We start from the raw sequence: 20,399 nt of genomic DNA on the forward strand, positions 1-20,399 counted from the left end.
TTTACCTTGTCAAGCATATTATTGGGCACATTGTTTCTTTAACCTTCTTTTAAGCAATTTAAAAGAATCTGTTCAGTAAAACAGACAAGCTGTTTTGCAAATATATTTAAAAACTGGTTTGTTAAATTATTTTTATAAGTGATTCAACCACTTACTTTACCCAGGTAAGTTCTTCCATCTTTATAATGAAGGAGTTAGAGATTATCCCTAATGCTCCTTCCAAATTTAGTGTAATATCACGGAAACAGTGAGCTGCCCTGTCTTCAAGTAAGAACTGGGTAATAAGATTGCCTCTGAGAACTAAATCACCACACAATAGATGTAATTAGCCATCTGTTGGGAGTAACTCAAATTGATTTTAAATGTATTACTGAAAAGTTTTGGGATCCCTGAATCCCCCATCAAAATGGCCTATAATCATCTCAGGAAGAAATGCGGGAAGGAGGCAGTACTTTAAGTAGAAACCTAATAGACCATATGCAGTCTCTTTCATATTTGTAGCAAGGAGGTGCTTAGCAGAAGTAAATCAGAAAAGACAAATTTTAACAGAGCAGTTACTACTTTGAATTATAAACCTACGCATTGAAATCAATCAATTCTAAAGACTAATATATAAATATATAAAATACTTTCACTTATTTCATTCAATTTGCAACATCCAGTTGAATTCTCATAGAGATGTAGATGAAATGATAAAGGATGATGGGGGTAGAAGCATTTCAGTTAGTGAAGGTACAATTATACTGCAAATAGACTTAATAGGCAAATAGAATTAAAGTACAATTCTGTTGGCAAATTCAGGAAAACTTTCAATCCCTCTCTCTTATCCCTTCAACTGTATAAGGAATGACATTTAACATATGGCAGAAGAGTCTGGAATGACAAGATATTTATTTTAAAATTTGCCTTGATTTCTTGTTTTATTGAAATAGCTTCTTTAAGTTACAAATTCCAATTTGTTCCTACAGTCATCATCTTAAAATACCCCTGATAGTCTGAGGAAATCCTATAGAATAGAAATGCTACTAGATCCTACAATTTAAACACTACAGATAATTCTGTAGAAGACAGACATAAAAACCTCCTCTCCTGCTAGCCACCCTGCATTTTCACTAGTGTGTGTATTCAAATTTAGTTCAAATTCACAAAATGCTCTTTCTGGGAAGAAACCACATTTTATTCTTGGCTAAACAAAGATAATGATGAGCAGTTACTATGAGCCTGACTGGTATATACAGCTCCTGTTTGAGAAAATATTCTGAAATTTGTAGCATGTCTTTTATATAACTAAAGGTTCTATTTCTTGTGATAGATAAAGCAAAATATTCTAATTTATATATTTGTGTTACAAATGCATGACAACACCAAATAGAAAGGAAGTCATTATCTTTTGCTTTTCATGATATTCTTTGAAAACTGGTAGCTAGGACATAATAGGGCTTCAGTAAATGTTTACTAAATGAAAAGAAAACATTAGATTTTTTAACCTATAAAATTATCACTCAGAAAAGAAATGCACAGGGGCACAAGCTTCAGCCAGAAGCCCAACATACCATTGATAAGTGCTCACAGATCCCAGGGGACAGCTGTGTGGGCCAGAGGGCTAAGGGAATTAGGGTGCACAGGCACCAGCCAAAGGCCATCCCAAACAACAGCTAAACAGGCGGTCCAGAAAGAGGCACATCTAGATACCATCCAAAGTGTGCACAGGCCCCAACCAGAAGCATGCCCAGTGAACAGGTCAGCTCAGAGATACAGAAGGCCACAATTCTGAAGCCAGAAATTGGCATACTGGTGAGCAGCAGAGAAAAAGGCCACTCTAGGGATTGCTGAGAATTGAAGATCACTGGGTGAGCAAAGTTTGCCTCAAAAAAGGTACAGCAGGTTGCATCTGTTGAAATGAGAAGATACTTAATTAAGTCTCAAAACCTGACTTCCAGATCACCTAAGGCAACCCCAAAGGGAAACAAGATGGAACAATCTCATACTCAATGACATGAACTCCTTGAACTGGCAGTGAAAGAGGAACTGGAGAAAATGAAATAAGAAATAATTTTTCAGATAGCAGCAGAGATTATTCTCATAGTACAAGACATGATTAATAAATCTAGAGTGGACACAGATAAAAAAAAATAGTGGAACTGAGAAACATGATGGAATCCTGACATAGGAAACAAATGGAATCCATACAACAGATGCAAAAGATTTCCAGGAGATTAAAATCTCTATTGAAAGTTTACACAGTAGACTGAGCCAATGCAAGAACAGAATGTCACATATAGAAGGTAGGATTGCAAGTAGTGATCAAGAAAAGAAAGATTTCTTAAAAATAGTAAGTGACCATGAGAGATCAATCTAGCAGCTGCTGGAATATGAAAAAAGAATAATATAAGACTGATCAGAGTCCATGAAGAAATAGGAGAGAGTGCAGATGACATTAAACAAAAAAAAACAAAAAATAACAACAAAAAAAAACTGTTCACGGAAGCAATGGTATAAAACTTCCCAAGTAGGGAAAAATAAATCGACATACACTTTATTTCCATCTTTTCATTATCTCACATTTTTTTCTTTTCCCTTATAGTGTTTGTAGATGGGGAGGGAAGGAGGGGGTGAAGGGAGGGCAGGGGTAAGGGGAAAAAATGAGAATCAAGACTTGTCATGTAGAGGTACAAGATCCCAGCAATGAATGTAACTGTGCTGTATCCCTAAAATGTACCAATAAACTCAATTAAAGATAAAAAAAAAGAAATTGACATACAGATAAATGAGGAATATAGGACTCCAGCTAACAGTGATTAAAAAAAAGCTACACATAGACATAAAATAGTTAAGACTCCAGAAACCCAACAAAATAGCAAAATTCTACAAGCAGTTAGAGAAAAGAAACAAATCACGTACAAAGAAAATCCCATCAAACCACAGCAGACTACTCAACACAAACCCTCAAGGCAAGAAGAACTTGGAGCGATGTATTTCAAGCCCTAAAGGAAAACAACCTCCAACCCAGATTGATGTACCTTGCAAAACTATCTTTCAAAATTTATCAAGAAATAAAATTTTCATAACAAAGTAGAACTCCAAAAATTTTTAAACAATATCCTATGAAAAGACAATGAGGACTACAGCCCAGGAAGGCCAGTGGAATAAAGCCATCAGGCATGACAAGAAATTAAATGTAAAAGGGGGGAATCCAACAAAAAGAAATGACCTGACAAGGAGAAGTCAATTGATATCAGTTATAACCATCAATGCTAATGGTCTCAATTCACCAATCAAAAGAAATAGACTGGCAGAATGGGTCAAGAAGTAAGATCCCATACTATGCTCCATACAAGAAACACACTTAATTCAAAAGGAATCTCACACACTGAAAGTTAAAGGATGGAAAATGATACTTCATGTGACAGGAACCCAAGGAAAAGTAAGAGGAGCTACCCTCTTTGTAGATCAAGTATATTTCAAACCAACACTGATTAAGCGAGGCAAAGGACACTACATTCCTGTAAAGGGAACAGTACAAGAAGAAGAGATGACAATCATAAATATATACGCACCAAACACTCATGCTCCCAACTATATCAAACAAATACTAATGGACATGAAAAGTCATATAAGCACTGATAAATGCTTATAGTAGTGGGACACCTCTATACTCTACTGTCACAGATAGATCAACTAGACAGAAAATATACATTGAAATATTAGAACTCAATAGAACTCTTGAACAAATGAACTTAACATATGTTTACAGAGTGTTTCACATCAAGAAATCAGAATATACATCCTTTTCAGCTGCACATGGGTCATTCTCCAAAATAGATCACATACTCACTCATAGAATATGTCTAAGTAAGTGCAAAGGAATTGAAGTTATCCCCTGTATTTATCAGACCATAGTGCAATGAAACTGGAGATCAATAGCAAAATAAATGCAAGAACTTCATAAACACATGGAAATTGAACAACACACTTCTAAATAACCAGTGGGTCACTGAGGAAATTAAAGAAGAAATCAAAAATTTCCTACAATTAGATGACAATGACAATTCAACATTTCAAAATCTAAGGGACACAATGAAAGCAGTCTTATGAGGGAAATTCAAAGCAGTGAATACTCATATTAGGAAAACAGAGAGACCTCAATTACACATCCTGATGCTAAACTTCAAACTTCTGGAAAAAGAAAAGTAGGTCAAACCCCAAGCTCATACAAGGGTGAAAATTATAAAGATCATGGCAGAAAACAATTCAATGGAGAGTAAGAAAACAACTCAAAAATTAATGAAGCCAAGAGTTGGTTCTTCGAAAGAATAAACAAAATTGAAAAACCCTTAATCAAACTTATCCCCCCCAAAAAGGAATGATAAGACCTAAATCCATGCAATTAGGAATGAAAAGGATGAAATAATTATAACAGACTCAGCAGAAATCCAGAGGATCATCAAAACTTATTTTGAGAACCTATATGCCAATAAGATAGAAAATGCAGAAGAAATGGGCAGATTCCTACATACATATGAATTACCAAAGTTGAACGATGATAACCTAAAAATTGTAAACAACACAATATCAATCAATGAAATTTAAAACCCAATTATCAACTTACCAACTAAGAAAATCATGGGTTCTGATGGCTTCAGGGCTGAATTGTGCAAGACATTTAGAGAGGAACTAGTACCACTACTGTTTAAACATTTAGATGTATTTGAAAGGGAAGCAATACCACTGAATTCATTCCTGGAGGCAAGCATCACCTTGATTCCCAAAGCAGAAAAAGACCCAGCCAAAAAGAGACCTATAGGTCAAACTCACTATTCAACGTAGATGCAAAAATCCTTAATAAGATACTAGCAAATACAATGCAGAAGATCATCAAGAAGTTCACACACCCCAACCAAATGGAATTCATCCCAAGGACGCAGGGATGGTTCAACATATTGAAATCAATAAATGTAATACACTGTATTAATAAAACCAAGGAATAAAAACCTTATCATCATCTAAACAGATGCCGAAAAAACATTTGTCAAAATTCAACATGCCCTTATGATAAAAACCCTCCTAAAAGTTTTAATAGATGTTCTATATCTCAATCTGATAATAACCAAAAGCCAATATGATACTCAATGGTCAAAAACTGAAATCCTTCAGACTAAAACCAGGAACAAGACAAGGATGTCAACTATCACCACTTTTTTTTTTCCAATATACTTTTGGAAACATTAGCCACAGCAATTAGACAAGAGACAGAATTAAAAGGAATAAAGATAGGAAATGAAGAAATAAAACTGTCATTATTTGCGCATGACATGATACTCTATAGGGAAGACCACAAGAACTCCACCAAAAGCCTTCTAGACTTAATAATTAAAATCAGTAAAGTAGCTGGATACAAAGCTGGATACACAAAAATGAATATCTTTTCTGTACATGAGAAACAGTCTCACTGAGAGAGCAATGGGACAATCGATTCCTTTCACAATAACATTCAAAAAATGGAAATGCCTAGGAATCAACCTAACAAAAGAAACCCAAAAACTCTATTCTGAAAACTACAGCTCTCTGAAAAAAGAGATTGAAGAGGATATAGAAAATGGAAAGACATCCTTGCTCCTGGGTAGGAAGAATCAACATAGTAAAAATGGCCATAATTCCTTAACTATTATATAGATTCAATGCAATTCCAATTGAAATCCTAGCATCATACTTCCCAGACCATGAGAAAACAGTCCAAATTTTCATTTGGAAAAAAAGAAGAGACCTAGAATAGCAAAAGGAATTCTAGGCAAAAAAGACAATGTAGGGGGTATCACAGTCTCCAGCTTGAAACTATACTACAAATCTGTTGGGATAACTGGCATATCTATCATCTCAGGCATCATGGCATTGTATTGTAAAAATTAAAATCCTCTCCACTAGCTACTTTGAACTGTTTAACTATTTTTAGTCAGCCATAATTTTCCATAGTTTGCTACAGAACATTAGAAGTTATCTCTTTTATCCAGCTGTACCTAGATACCAACTGAACATCCTCTCTCCCTCGATTCTTTCCCCCAAATTATTCCCAAACTGCGCTACTCCATTCTCTACTTACTTTTGACCAACATTTTAGACCAACATAAGATATAAATCAGATTATATTTTTACCACCACCTGAAAGTTATAAATATCATCAGTAATGTCCTTTAGCTCAATACACAAAATGAATTCACTCTCTTCTAGCTTCCAGAAAGGTGTCAAGAGGGAGAGAGAACAGATACTGTCTATAGTTGTCTCTCTTCTTGCCTGAGGATTTTTCACTAGAAACCATATCTGTCCACCAGGAGGGCTCTGAGGAAGAGATTGGAAAAGTGAAAATGCAGAGAAGCAATTTCATGTTCTGTTGGCTGTTATGTTGATACAGTGTAAGAGAAGGCAAAATTTCTTTCTCCAGGAATAGCAGAAATAGTACACATTAGGGGTGGGGTGCTATTATTGTGTTCATATTTAGTTTTTTTTTATAATTTCTTCTGAGCATTGTTTCTTTTGATTGCTATGAAAAAATTATTCAAAGTATCACTTACTGGGCTTTTTTCTAAATCCATCAATAATCATCCCACAACTTGAGCCAGTCTCATTAAAATTATCTATATAACAATATACTCTATTCTTGAAAAATCCAACATGGAATGCTCACACAAAAATGAGAACTTTATGAGGCAATGTATATGTCAATTAGTAAACTTAGTTATCCTTTCACATATACAACAGCATGTTGTTGTCAGTAAATACAATTTTATCTGCCAGTTTAAAAATAAATAAATAAGGAAGCATAAAAAATCAGTAGATAGATATTTAGTATTATGAAATTGACCATTTGATGGACAGTGGAAGACTGAAAAAAATATATATTAAGTTCCTTCTACATGTTAAACATTATTTTGTCCCTTCTCAGAATAGTCATATGCGCCTTCATGATAAATGTGAGGAATTTGTTGTTAAACTAATTTACCATTGTGTGAATATCATAGAATATACCCACACGAACTTAAAAGGTGTACATTAATTAGTGGATGTGAATTCTTAATGCAGTTGAGATAGGCAGTAAACAAGTTGTGTGTAGCTCTTGCTAGTGCAATACATCCCACTGTTTTATAGTAAAATTTTGTATACATAGGATATATTAAAATAACAAAAATTATAGTAGAAAATGTCTAATATACAGTCATAGTTGTATATTTTCATTACCAAGTATTACATAATGTACATAATTATATAGGATATATATTAATCAATCAATTTAATAGTTTCATTTAAACAAACCTGTACTATTACATTATAATGACTACAAGGACAGGTGGTAATAGAAAATTTTCAAGTCCTCTATGGCTGTATGAGAACATCATAGTATATACATGGTACATTGTTGAGCAAGACAATGCCATTCATTTTATGACTGTATAGAAAATTTTGCTATTTCCATGTTTTTAATAGATGAGCAATTTCAAGCAAAAAGTTCGCTAACTTGCAGAGTTGATTGAATTTTAGTTGTGTCCCTACATTTTACAATTTCCAAAATTTGTTCTGTATATCAACTCTCTGCTTGTCCTCAGATATCTTATTATCATTGCACAAATTTTGAGAACACTACTTCTGCACAGCAAGAGAAATGACCAGCAGATTGAACAGACAACCCACATGTGGGAAAAGGTTTTCACCAGCTCTACCTCAGGCAAAGGTCTACTATCTAGAATATATAAAGAACTTAAAAAAAACAGACCTCTCAAATTTAAAGACCCAATCCAAAAATGGGCATCTGAAATGAACAGACATTTCTCAGACAAAGAAGTTGAAATAGCAAACAAACATATGAAAAAGTGTTCAACCTCACTGGTCTTTTGAGAGATGCGAATGAAAGCAATGCCGAGCTTCCACCTCACTCCAGAAAGAATGGCTGCTATCATGAAATCAACCAGTAACAATGGCTTGCAGCACTGTGGGGAAAATGGAAAACAGCTCCACTGCTGGTGGGCGTGTAGATTGGAGCAACCACTGTGGAAATCAGTATGGAGATACCTCAAAGAACTAAAATGTGAATTCCCATTTGAACCAGCTATTGCTCTGCTTGGTACCTTCCCTAAATAATTAAAAATATACTCAGCCATAAAGAACGAGAAAATAGATTCATTCATAGGAAAATGGATACATATTGAAGATATACTCCTAAGTGAAATAAATAAGTCACACATGTGTAAATACCGAATAGTGTCCGTGGTGTGAATAATCTGCAACAACGCATAAGATTCTAATAAGATTACTGACATTTAGAAATGGGAAGAAAGGAGCTAAAGGTGTAGGGAAGGGGGGATGGGTAGGGGAAGAGTAAAAAGGGAAAAGAAAAAAATGTGAGAGAATGAAAAGATGAAAATAAAGTGTTTGTAGATGGGGAGGGGAGGAGGGGGTGAAGGGAGGGCAGAGATAAGGGGAAGAAATGAGAATCAAGACTTACCATGTAGAGGTACATGATCCCAACAATGAATGTAACTATAGTGTATGCCTAAAATGTACCAATAAACTCAATTAAAGCTGAAAAAAAAAACAAATAGAGGAAAAGTAAAAGAGAAAGTATAATAAATAGTATTCATTAATGTCAAGAAGGATGTGAGGGGTGAACAGATGCAAAGACAGACAGATCTTGAACATATAGTCTAATGTATCCATGTGTATGCTACTGAGGCACCTCTGATGCAAGGGAAAGGAAGCTGGGGCAGAGTCTGGAGCTGGGGATATTGATGATTGGTATTCAGATTTCCATACACTTCCACAGTACCATGTGAAATTTCCCATACCTATGAGATTCAAAATATAAAGCTGGGGCCCAAGTGTTATGAGAAATAATTATAAGATAAAGAGAGAATGCGTTTTCCAGCAAATTTATTAAATTTAATTACCATTTAAAATCTTATTAATATGGTATATAGAGCTCTATTTGTGTTTTTGATCCAAATATTGCAGTGTTATAGAAGATAGTAAAAAGAAGAGGAAAAGAGAGAATGAGCCATTGGGAATGCCTTATCCAGAAGCCATGGCAAAAATAAATTTCAGAGATAACTATCCATAACTATCTTATAGCAAGTGTTATAAATTTTGCCAGGGGAGACTCAACCTTTAAAACTAAACTGTTCTTTACTAACCTTTTTAATGAATGTAGGAACAAAATATTTTTATAACTTTGGATTTTAAGAAAAATTCCAGAAATTTGGAAATGGAGAAAATGTATGAAAAGGCTTAAAAGTCTTATTTTTTCTCAAAAATGTTCATATTACCTTCTTTATTATAGCAAAGATTTTTTGATTCTGGGTTAGCAAGTTCTCTTTGGAATGTTGTCTTCTCTTTAAAGTTTTACTGTACTTATTGTAACAAAAAAAATCAACTAAAGTGTGAATATCACGAAAATTGCTTTTCACTTTCCATAGATGACTTCAGAAATTATTATTAGACAAGACTACTTAATGGGAAGATAACTTAGTATGATTACTCAAACTTTATGCTATGTAATATTTTAAAACAAGTTTAAATTTGATATCTCACAAATGTCATTATGACTTTCACAAATAAATGGGTGGTTACTTTAAAACTGCTGTGGTTAATGGATAGTCCTTTGACATTGTGATTTTGGTAAGGACAAACTTAATTCATAAAATGACATGGGTTAATATTTGGGAGAGGGGGGACAGGTATGAAGGAAATAAATACAGCAAATAAAAGCACTTTGCAAGTAAACATGGGCAAGCCATGAGCACATATCATTTTCCTGAAGGTGAGTTTCATTCACATTATGAAGAAATATGCTGGAAGTCCCCTGACATACATTAAAATTTTAGTAGGCAAAACTCAACATTGAAATTGTGGGGCCAACAAGTTAATACAAATAAATTCAAATAACTCATAGTCGCATCCCAACAGATTAATGCATATAAGGTGTTATTATTTCTATTGTTGTGATTTGTTTGCTCATCTGGTCTTGAGATCTATGTCAGGTGTTGCCATGAGCAAAGATAGCCACTTTAGGCACTAGTGGGGAGCAATAGAGAAGTCTTAAGGCAGCCAAGACCTCAGCCAGAGGGTGGGCAGAAAAGTAAGAGAGGGAAAGATGAAGAGGCAAAGGAAAAAGGGAGAAAGAACATTTGTGGGACTAGACCTTTATTAAGGTTCATGAACTTAATACTTCAGGCAATACAAATGCACTATTTTATAGAAAAGACATATGAAAGGGGAAATGTGTATGTAGGATTCTGTTACCTACAGTAGAGTTTATTATGGTCAACAACTATGTCATGTGGTGATAATGCCTTGATGCTTTGTTATATAATTGATACAGGTATTAGTAGGGTCCCTCTCGTACAATTCTTGATCTGTCTTGCTATTTTTAAAGTTTTTTTGTGATAAACGTACTTTCTACATTACAAGTTATGGCATGGATTGTCTAAGTCAGCTTGAAAGTTTTCCTTCTCTTTTCAGTCTTAAAATATTCCATTAATATTTTGGTGTAGACAAGGACAATAACACCTCACATCAAAGTCTTGAAAGTTGTAGCTAATGGCACAGAACATTCATTGGTCCATGGTTGAAATATATCCAGGGATAGTGAAATTGGACACTGTGATTTCTTGATCTCATATTCATTAGAAGATAGCTCTTGATTTAATTTGTTTCTGCACATTCAAGGTCAAATTGTTTCCAGAATTTCATTTTTGTATTTGCAGCTTCAGCTAACCTTAATAGAAGATAATCATTGATGAATCCATTACTGTTTGGACTGTAAAATCACTGTCATTGTAAATAGAAAAGCTAGTCCTAATCCGAAGAAAGGTTTCAAGAATATTTTCCACAAAAAATAAATTTGCAGAGATTTGTGTTAAATGTTATGAAGGTGCATAATTATACAACTAGCAAAATATATCTCTGAATAAACTCAACCACAATATTTGTAAATATTTATTAATAAGAATGAACAACTTTATTACTAATATAAAGTGTGACTATATTTTGAGCTTTACAAATATTACTTCAGTAATAAAGTACAATAAAATAATTTCATATGCCATGTATATCTTATTTTTTCTATGACCTCAATTGTGAGTGATTACCTACTGTGGATTACCTACTGTGACCAAGCAGGCATCTGAGAAGTTCTTAATTAATTTGGATGAAGCAGTCACCATGCTAGTTCTTAAAAGCTCTTGACTGTTTTGGTGGCCTGAGCCAGAAGTAGGACAATGTCATATAGATTTATCATAGAGAACTAGTTGTTGTCTACATATTAAAGCTAAGCTGTTCCTGAATAGAAATGCATATTATTTTAGCAATAATATCCCCTTTATCTTGAATCACGTTATGATTTTATAACAACTGAAGCAAAAAGTGAGTCAATGATCTACTAAGTTCATTTGTTCTAAGACTTGGTTCAGTACTGTTATTTTATTGTTGATGTTTTGTCTAGATGACGGGTCTATTTGTGTCATTGGAGTATTGAGGTCCCAAACTATAATTGTATTAGTGCTTATTTCATTTTTCATATCCATTAATTTTTTTATAATTGGGGCATTAGTATTTTGGTGCAAATATATTTATGATTGTCATTTTATCCTCTTGTATGGTTCCCTTTATAAGGATGTAGTGGCCTTCTTTGTCTCTCTTAATTAGTTTTTGTTTGAAATCTCTTCTATCTACAAATAAGATACCTACCCTCACTTTTTCTGAGCTCCTGTTGCATGGAGAATTGTTTTCTATTCTTTTACTCTCAGTCTGTGAATCACTTTGTGGATTAAGTGGGTTTCTTACATACAGCGTATTATTGGATTTTCTTCTTAATCCATTCTACCAGGCTGTTTCTTTTTGGTGAATTGAGGTCATTAACACTGATGGTTATAACTGTTATGCATTGCCTTTTTCTTTGTCATGTTATTTTCCTGTTGTTGGTTCTTTTGTTTTTTAAATTTTCCCTCTCTCCCTTTAAATTCTACCTTTCCTGGTATATTTGCTCTTTTGGCCCTCCCAGAGTTGTGGTCTTCATTTTCTTTATCCAGGATATTGTTTTGAAGTGTTTGCAGTACTGGTTTGGTGTTAATGAAACTTCTCATGTATTCTTTGTCATAGAAGTATTGCATTTCTCTGTCAATTTTAAAAGATAGTTTTGCAGGATACATCAGTCTAGGTTGGGGATTGTTTTAGGACTTGAAATGCAACACTCCAGACTCTCCTTGACTTGAAGGTTTGTGTTGAAACATCTGCTGTGATTCTGATGGGCTTTCCTTTGCATGTGATTTGTTTCTTTTCTCTAACTGCTTGTAGTATTTTGCTTTTCTGTTGGGTTTCCAGGATCTTTATTAGTATATGTCTGGGTGCAGATTTTTTTTTTTTAACAACATGGCTAGTTGGAGTCCTATATGCCTCACTTATCTGCATACAAATTCTTGTCCTCTTTTGGGGAAGTTTTCTGCCATTAATTATGTGAACAACTTTTTTAAGTCATTTGTATTTTCTCCTGCTACTTCATGGATTCCTATCATTCTTATATTATTCTTCTTTGCATCATCTAAGAATTGTTGGATTGGTCCCTTATTGTTTTTAAGAGATCTCTCTTTTCATGGTCACTGACGACAATCTTTTCCTCTATATATGATATTCTACCTTCACATTTGATCATTCTGCTGCAATGTTTTTTGTAGAGTTTTTAATCTGGATATCTGAATCTGTTTCATGGATTGCATTTCTTTCCTATGTTGGGCATTCATGGTTTCCATTTCTTTTCTATGCTGGACATTCATGATTTCCATCATTTCTGTTGTAGAGTCTCTAATCACATGTATCATTCTTCTCACCATCTCTGTGGTTATCTGGGAAATTATTTCTGTTTTGAATTTTTCTAGAGTGTCATTTATCTGTTTTTTTGTTTGTTTACTTCATGTGCTATCCGTTCAGGGTGTCCAGATGGTGGACTTTCAGACTTTTCCACCTCATTTACCCTAGAGTTTACATTTTTTGGAGTGGAAGTCTATGTTTTTGTCTTGTTTCAATGCCTTCTCATTTCTAATTTTGTCTTTGGTCCTGCCTTTGATTTAAATCCTGGGTTAATATTTTGATCTTCCAAATATAGCTGGTCTTTAGGGTTTGAGTCTGTAGTGTCTCTGAAGCAGTCTCATTTTCATTATACCAGGGAGGACAACCAGTTAGATCAGTCACAACATCTTAGCCCAAGTTATACAATCAGCAACACAAATAGCATCAAGCACAGCTTAGAAAATGTCAGTTTGTGATACTTATTAATCTATCACCTTTAACTGTGTGAATTAAATCAGATTTGAGGGCCACCCCAAAATATGTTTATAGTGAATAAACTCTCCAATATAGCAATTTTAAGCTTCAGGATAGGGATTTAGAAGCATTGGGAAGGGAGGTGACAGATAGAACATAGAAAGGTCAGAAGTGATGTCAGAGGACACAGGAAGATCACACAGAGTCTAGGAAGCTGTTGAAGAGAAGAAGAGAAAGAACAAACTATACCCCAAAACAGAACAAACTAATAGCAATAGGCAGGCTAGAGACTGTAATTACTTTCTTGTAAAACTAATGGCAATTGAAAGAAGGAAAAAGAGAAGAAAAGGAAAAGAAAGAAAACAGATTTGAATTAGAATAGGAACAGGGACAAAAAGTGAGAGTAATGGAGATCAAGGTGGGGGAGAGAGACAAAGAGTAAGACAGAGAGAGAGAAAGAAAAGATTGACAAAGAAAAAAATTGAGAAAAGAAAAAGATAGGTAATTTTTTGAATGATTGATGATAAGAGAAAATATTACTTTGAAAATAAAAAAATACAAATACAAATAGTGTATTCCCTTCAGAGTAAGCCTCTGTTGACATAATAAATAGTGTGGGCAGGAGTGTGCAGATTCTAAGTTAATTAGTTTCAGCAAGCCATCAGGCTGATTTTTGGCTGTAAGGCCCAAGTTAAGGTTTCTGACCTCCTTCTAGATCTCTGCAAGGTTTTACTGCAGATTCCAGCTGTCTTTCCCCTGAAGTTAGACCAGGTTCCAATGTGAGGTGCTGGTTCCTCTGACAAACCAACTATGTTGGTGTGATGTGCCTTTATCACTGATTTTCTTCATGTTTCCAATGGGCTGCAATTTTCATATAGGAGCCTCAGAGAGGCTCTCTTTGTCTTGTTCACTGGGGATGGGGACTAGAACACTGCTGTTTTGGCACTTGTGTGGCTGGGCTCCTCTGGCTTGGGGGATTGAAGGGGTGGACCTACCAGAGGTTCCAGAGGTGCTTCAGGTCTCCTCTCCAAGTGTTTGTATATTAAGATATGCACTTTTAAATACAATTTGTATAAAAAGATAGTGATTAAGATAAGAAAAATGGGACATATTTAAATTTACAACTTGGAGCAAGGCCATGCTTAAAGAAAAAGTATAAGCTTCAACAAAAATATTAGAAATTAATAAAGGCAGAAGTCAATCACCTAAGCAGTCATTATAAAAACTTAAAAGTGAGGGCCAGGGATTTAGCTCAGTGGTTCGGTGGCCTGCCCAGCAAGCACAAGCAAGGACCCGAGTTCTATCCCCGGTACCAAAAAAAATAAAAATAAAAATAGAAACTTAAAAGTGAATATTCATCACAATGTGTAATTCAAATGCCTCATCAGAAAATTATATAAAAATACAAAAATAGCTTCTATGAAGAAATTAAACTAAGTTATGATGCCAGAACAATGTTGATAACATAAAAAAGAGAGAAGGTATCATAGTGCAGATAGAATGTCCTTCAGTACTTAAAAGTAATGAAATGATGTGTATTATTGTTTTCTTTTTCATAAGAATTTTTTTGGTTTACATCGTGTACTCTAATTTATAGGTAATTATATACAGTGTGATAAATATCATTATTCTATTATTTGATATGAAATGTTGTCTTATTTTTTCATAAAATAAAAAAGTAGCAAACAGAGTGCAATAAATTATCAGAAAATTTATATTTTACCCCGGCTCAGTGCTCTTAACTTTCCCTCTTCTCTCCCTATTTTTCTCCTGTGTTATTTCTTATCTTTTTCCAGTCCTCTGCTGCATTTTCTTTTCCCATCTTTTCTCCTAGTTCCTACTGTTTTTTTTATATTTTTTTAATCTAGTAAAAAAGGGAATGTCAAAAAAAAAGAAAATTTATATTTTATAACCAAGTAGGCTTCATCCTAGGTATGCAAGAATAATTTAACATATAAAAAATCAATACATGATATACATCACATTAACAGAAGCAAAAATTTAAAATTGCATGATCATCTTAATAGAATTAATTTCTTTGAGAAAATTCAACATTCATTAATGATAAAAACCCTGAAGGAAATAAGTATAGAATGAGCTTATATCCATTTTATCAAAGCCATTACTGACAAAACTACTGCCAAATGGGGAAAAACTGAAATCTTTCCCTTTAAAATCAGAAGGAAGACAAGAATATCTGTCATCATCATTTCTGTTTAATAATTATTTAAAACAGCAAGAATAATTAATCAAGCAAGAAAAAAGAGAAATATATCAGAAAAGAAGAAGTCAAATTATCAGTATTTTCAGGTAACATAATCCTATACATAGAAGATCCAAAATATCACCAAGAGTCCTAGATTAATAATTAAATTCAGCAATGTAGTAGGCTGTAAAATCCACACACACAAATCAAAAGCATTCCAGTACACATATAATGAACTCACAGAGAAAGAAATTAGGAAAACAATACTATTTGCAACTGTATTGGTAAAAATTAGATACTCAGAAATTAATCTAAGGAAAAGAAAGATCTGTACAACAAAATAGGCAGCACTCTGAAATAGGAGCTTGAAGTGGGCAATATAAAAAAGGAAAGCTATTGCCTGTTCCTAGATAGGCAAAACCAATATTTTGAAAATGAGCATGCTTATAAAACCTTTACAGTTTTAATGTAATTCTAATTAAAACATCAATAGCATTTTTTACAGAACTGGAGAAAACAATCTTAAAATTCATATTCAATCAGAAGATACTCAGAATATCAAAAACAATGCTGGGTTACTGGTGCAAAGCAGAATGCATAACAATTGGGGTCATGAAGTTACTAAGTTTCAGTGACAAAAAAGACATAATAGTGAAACAAAATAGGCAGGTGTGTCAGTAAAACAGAATATGGTATGTAGAAATAACTAAGTACATTCAATTAGTTGATCTTTAACAAAGGGGCCAGAAACATACACGGAAGGAAAGGTAGTCTCTTTAATAAATGATACTGAGAGAATTGGTATACACATGCAGAAAATTGAATTCATAGCTTCAGCATGAACTAAATTAAAATAAAATTTGATCAAAGACTTTAATTTAAAGCAGAATCATTTAACCAGTTGTAAGATAAAAATAGATGAAACTCTTGAAGTCATGGGTATAGGCAAGGATTTTCTTAACAGAAGTACAAGTGCACAGGACATCATACCAAGGAGCAACAAATGGCATAATATTGAATTGAAAAGCTTCTGAACAGCAAAACAAACAACCATCAAAGAGACAACCTACAGAATGGGAAAAAAATTGACTAGCTTGTGCTCAGACAGATGACTAATATATGCAATATATTAAGAACTCAAAAAACTAGACCCCGTAATATAAAAAATCAGATGGGGCTGGGCTTTAGTTCAGTGGTTTCAGCAACTTCCTTACCACCCGCCAAAAAATCAGATAAAAAATTGGCAAGTGAAGTGAATAGTCACTTCCAAAAAGAAGAAATGCAAATGGCTAGTAAATTTGTGCAGAAATGTTCACCATCCCTAGGTATTACAAAATTCATATTAAAACAACAATGAAATTCTATCTTACACCTGAAAGAATAGGTAACGTCAAGAAATCAAATAATGACAAATGCTAACATGGCTGTGAGTAAAAAGGACCCTTCTTCATTACTGGTGGGATTGTTAACTAGGAAATAGGTTATGAAAATCAGTACAGGGCTTCTTCAAAAAAACAAACAAACAAACAAAAAAGCTATAAATTCTATTTGATTCAGCTATTCTTCTAGTTATCTTCCTAAAATAATTGAAGACATCATTTTAGCAGTGGTAAATGCATACTGATGTTTATAGTAGCACAGTTGACTAGAACTAAATCTTCAGAATAGTCTAAAAAATTCATCAAAAAATAAAATATAAAGAAAATGTTTTTAGACACAATGGAGTGCTACTCTGCAATAAAGAAAGACAAATTTAGTGATATGTAAGAAAATGATACACTCTGAGATCACAATATGAAGTGAAATAAATCAGATACTTAAGTTTAAATATTCTTATAAGAGAAACCCAACATATAAATAAAAAGCAAAATAAAATAATTATAAATAGGGAGATAGATCTTTCTCAAATGGGAAAGGTATAAAGAGATAGAGGGATGGAGGAGGGAAAGAATGGAAAAGGTATGGAAAAAGAATTAAGGTGTATTATGTATGTGTACCACCTCCTCAGAAGGAACATATGCCTTCTGTATGGCAAACATGTAATAATAGAAAAATAAAAACAAAAAAATAATTAAAAATCATAATTAAATAAATAAAAACAATTCTAATACTTAGCACTGAGTTAGTCTCCTAAATAAGAAAAAAAAATCAAAGACCTATAAGCAGCATGATATTTAAACATGACATATAGTTTCTTTTTATAATTTCTTGCTTTCCCTTAACTAAGGTCATACTGCATAATGATAAAATCTAATGTTTAGTGACTGTGTCTGCATGTCAACAATTTCAATGGGTAGAATTTCTTTAGTTTTAGCAATTGACATACATTAAATTTACTCTTTGCTAATATATGGTTTTAAATAGTTACTTCCTTATTTCTGTTTCCTCAAAATATTTTAACATTTAAGAAACCCTGAAAATGAAAATATCCCTCGCTGCCAAAAGCAACAGTGGATCCTACCTTTTATTCACTTATCCGCTTGAAAGCAACTTGGAACTGTTTATATTTCACATTTTGCCACTGGAGTAGTCATTATGAATATAATGTTTAGCTTGCATTTTGTCACATTTTATAGAAACACTCATTTTTCTACAGAGTAGTAAACATTCCAAAAAATTGTAGAGCCATTTTCAGCTAAAACCATTCAGCTCTGAAGGACTGGTTTGACAAAACTTCCAGAAAGATTTGCTATAATTCTTATCCTTATTTTCTTTTATTTAAATAAACCTCTGTTATGATGTAATTTTTGTTATTTGCCACCATTATGAAAGGTTGAAATAAAGCAAGTATAAGCTCTAAGGATATTACTGCTCCTATTTGCAAGGGATCAATTCCTATCAACACTGTTTCATTGCATAAAAGCATTCTAATGCCAGTTTCAAATTTAGGAGTTTTAAAATATCTTGTTTGCTGCCTTATCCTTTCTTTCTTTCTTTCTTTCTTTCTTTCTTTCTTTCTTTCTTTCTTTCTTTCTTTCTTTCTTTCTTTCTTTCTTTCTTTCTTTCTTTCCTTTCTTTCGTCTTTCTGTCTTTCTTTTCTTTCTTTTCTTCCTTCCTTGCTTCTTTCTTTCCTTCTTTCTTTCTTTCTTTCTTTCTTTCTTTCTTTCTTTCTTTCTTTCTTTCTTTCCTTCTTTCTTTTGTGTTGGCTCCTGTTTTAAAGATGTTTGGGGCTGGAGATTTGGTGCAGTGGTTCTGCTGCCGGCCTTGCAAGTGCAAGGGCCCAAGTTTGATCCCCAGTACCCCCCACCCAAAAAAAAGATGTCTGGGGAGCTTTAGCAGATCACTACTTATCCCTAAAGAGATATCTTTTTTCTGGTATTATTTTACTATTTTCTTATATTAAAAATCTGGATTTCTACTGATATGTGTTCTATTTGTTTTTTATATTTATATTATTTTGTTACAATATTTAAAAGAACAAAATAAAATATTTTCATATAAACATATTAAAAATCTCATATCTAAATTCCTTGGACAGGAAACCTTGTAAAACTTATAAACAAACAAACAAAAAATCAACCAATCAATCAGTTAATTAAATTTTAGAACAGTTTTCTGCACTACAGCAAAAATAATCATCTTCTGAATATATACCTTTATTTTCATTTTGGTTGCCATAAGTAAAAACTGAAAGACACATAATTTCTAAGTATGCATTTTTTCTAATTTTTGTTTCTTAATTGTATATCCTCTTTAATTATTTTTGCCAAATTTTGCTTTGCCCATCTTCACTGCAATGTTCTTTTCCTTTCCTTCCATGCAGCAGGTAGTGGCAACAGAAAGAAATGAAGCTTGGAGTTAGTAATTTGAGTCTTTACTGCATCTTCCATTAGCCTCAATTCACTGAACAAATTAGACACTTTGGTAGACTCCCAGAATAAATAAATAAGTTTCTTTAGCTGGCTTGTAGTTTCCTCATTTTTCTAGCATTTATAATACATTTGATTAACTGATTTATATATATATATATACATTTTTTACAAAGATCATTTTATATTTTCCAAATGCACAGTTCTTGTTAAAATTAAGTTCCTACAGATACTTTCATAGGATAAGTAAGAGAAATTTAGTATTTAAAAGATAAGATGACTACATAAATATTTTTGTTGGAAGCAGAAAAAACTTATAGATTACAGTGGAATAATAATTGCACTGATCACTTCTGACTTTGGGAAAGATTTGTGTGCCTTAGATTTACTTCTGAGATTTCCTTTCTGCCATTGAGGCATCCATCCCTGAGCTAGTGTTGTCTTACTCATGACCCCACCCTGGAATTGCTCTATGTACTGATATATTCTTTAAAGTAATGCAACCTTGTCAGGCTCAGGACAGCAAACTCTGCTAGAGCGATGAATGCAGACATAAGAGACAGAATATCTTTGTCAGGGGACAGGGGACTTAGATGAAATAAAGCCATGAACTGACTCAAACTCCCAGATTTATTGAGGAATAACAAAGGCACAGTGCTTTGCTGAGAACAGAGGTCTGTTTCAGGTTAGCAAGGCACGGTGACAGTTTGGCTGAATTAACATTTAACTCATTGTCCCCTAGGTAGCTGCCTTGTTTTTCCGGTATGGCCCATCTCTGCTCAAGTTGGTGAAATATCTCATCTTTAAGATGTTCCAGTTCCTTAGAGTTAACAGTCTTCTGCCTCCCACATCAACCCAAGAAAACATTGACCTTTTGAGTGTTGTAAGGAACTCCACGCAGTTGGCTGAGTCATCAAACCTTTTGGAGGGCCTTAACAGATGCTGTCATTGCTCTAATTAGATGATGTTCTCAGGTACCTTTTAATATTTTTGAGCACTTATTCCTAGCATGTCCTTATCCGTTATTTCTAACAGCTCCAGCTGCCATACATTTTAGAAGTCTAATATTGGGTACTAGATTCATT

This window comes from Fukomys damarensis, unplaced genomic scaffold (genome assembly GCF_012274545.1).
Source record: "Fukomys damarensis isolate Sample0158 unplaced genomic scaffold, DMR_v1.0_HiC HiC_scaffold_6, whole genome shotgun sequence".
In the NCBI taxonomy this organism is placed as follows: Eukaryota; Metazoa; Chordata; class Mammalia; order Rodentia; family Bathyergidae; genus Fukomys; species Fukomys damarensis.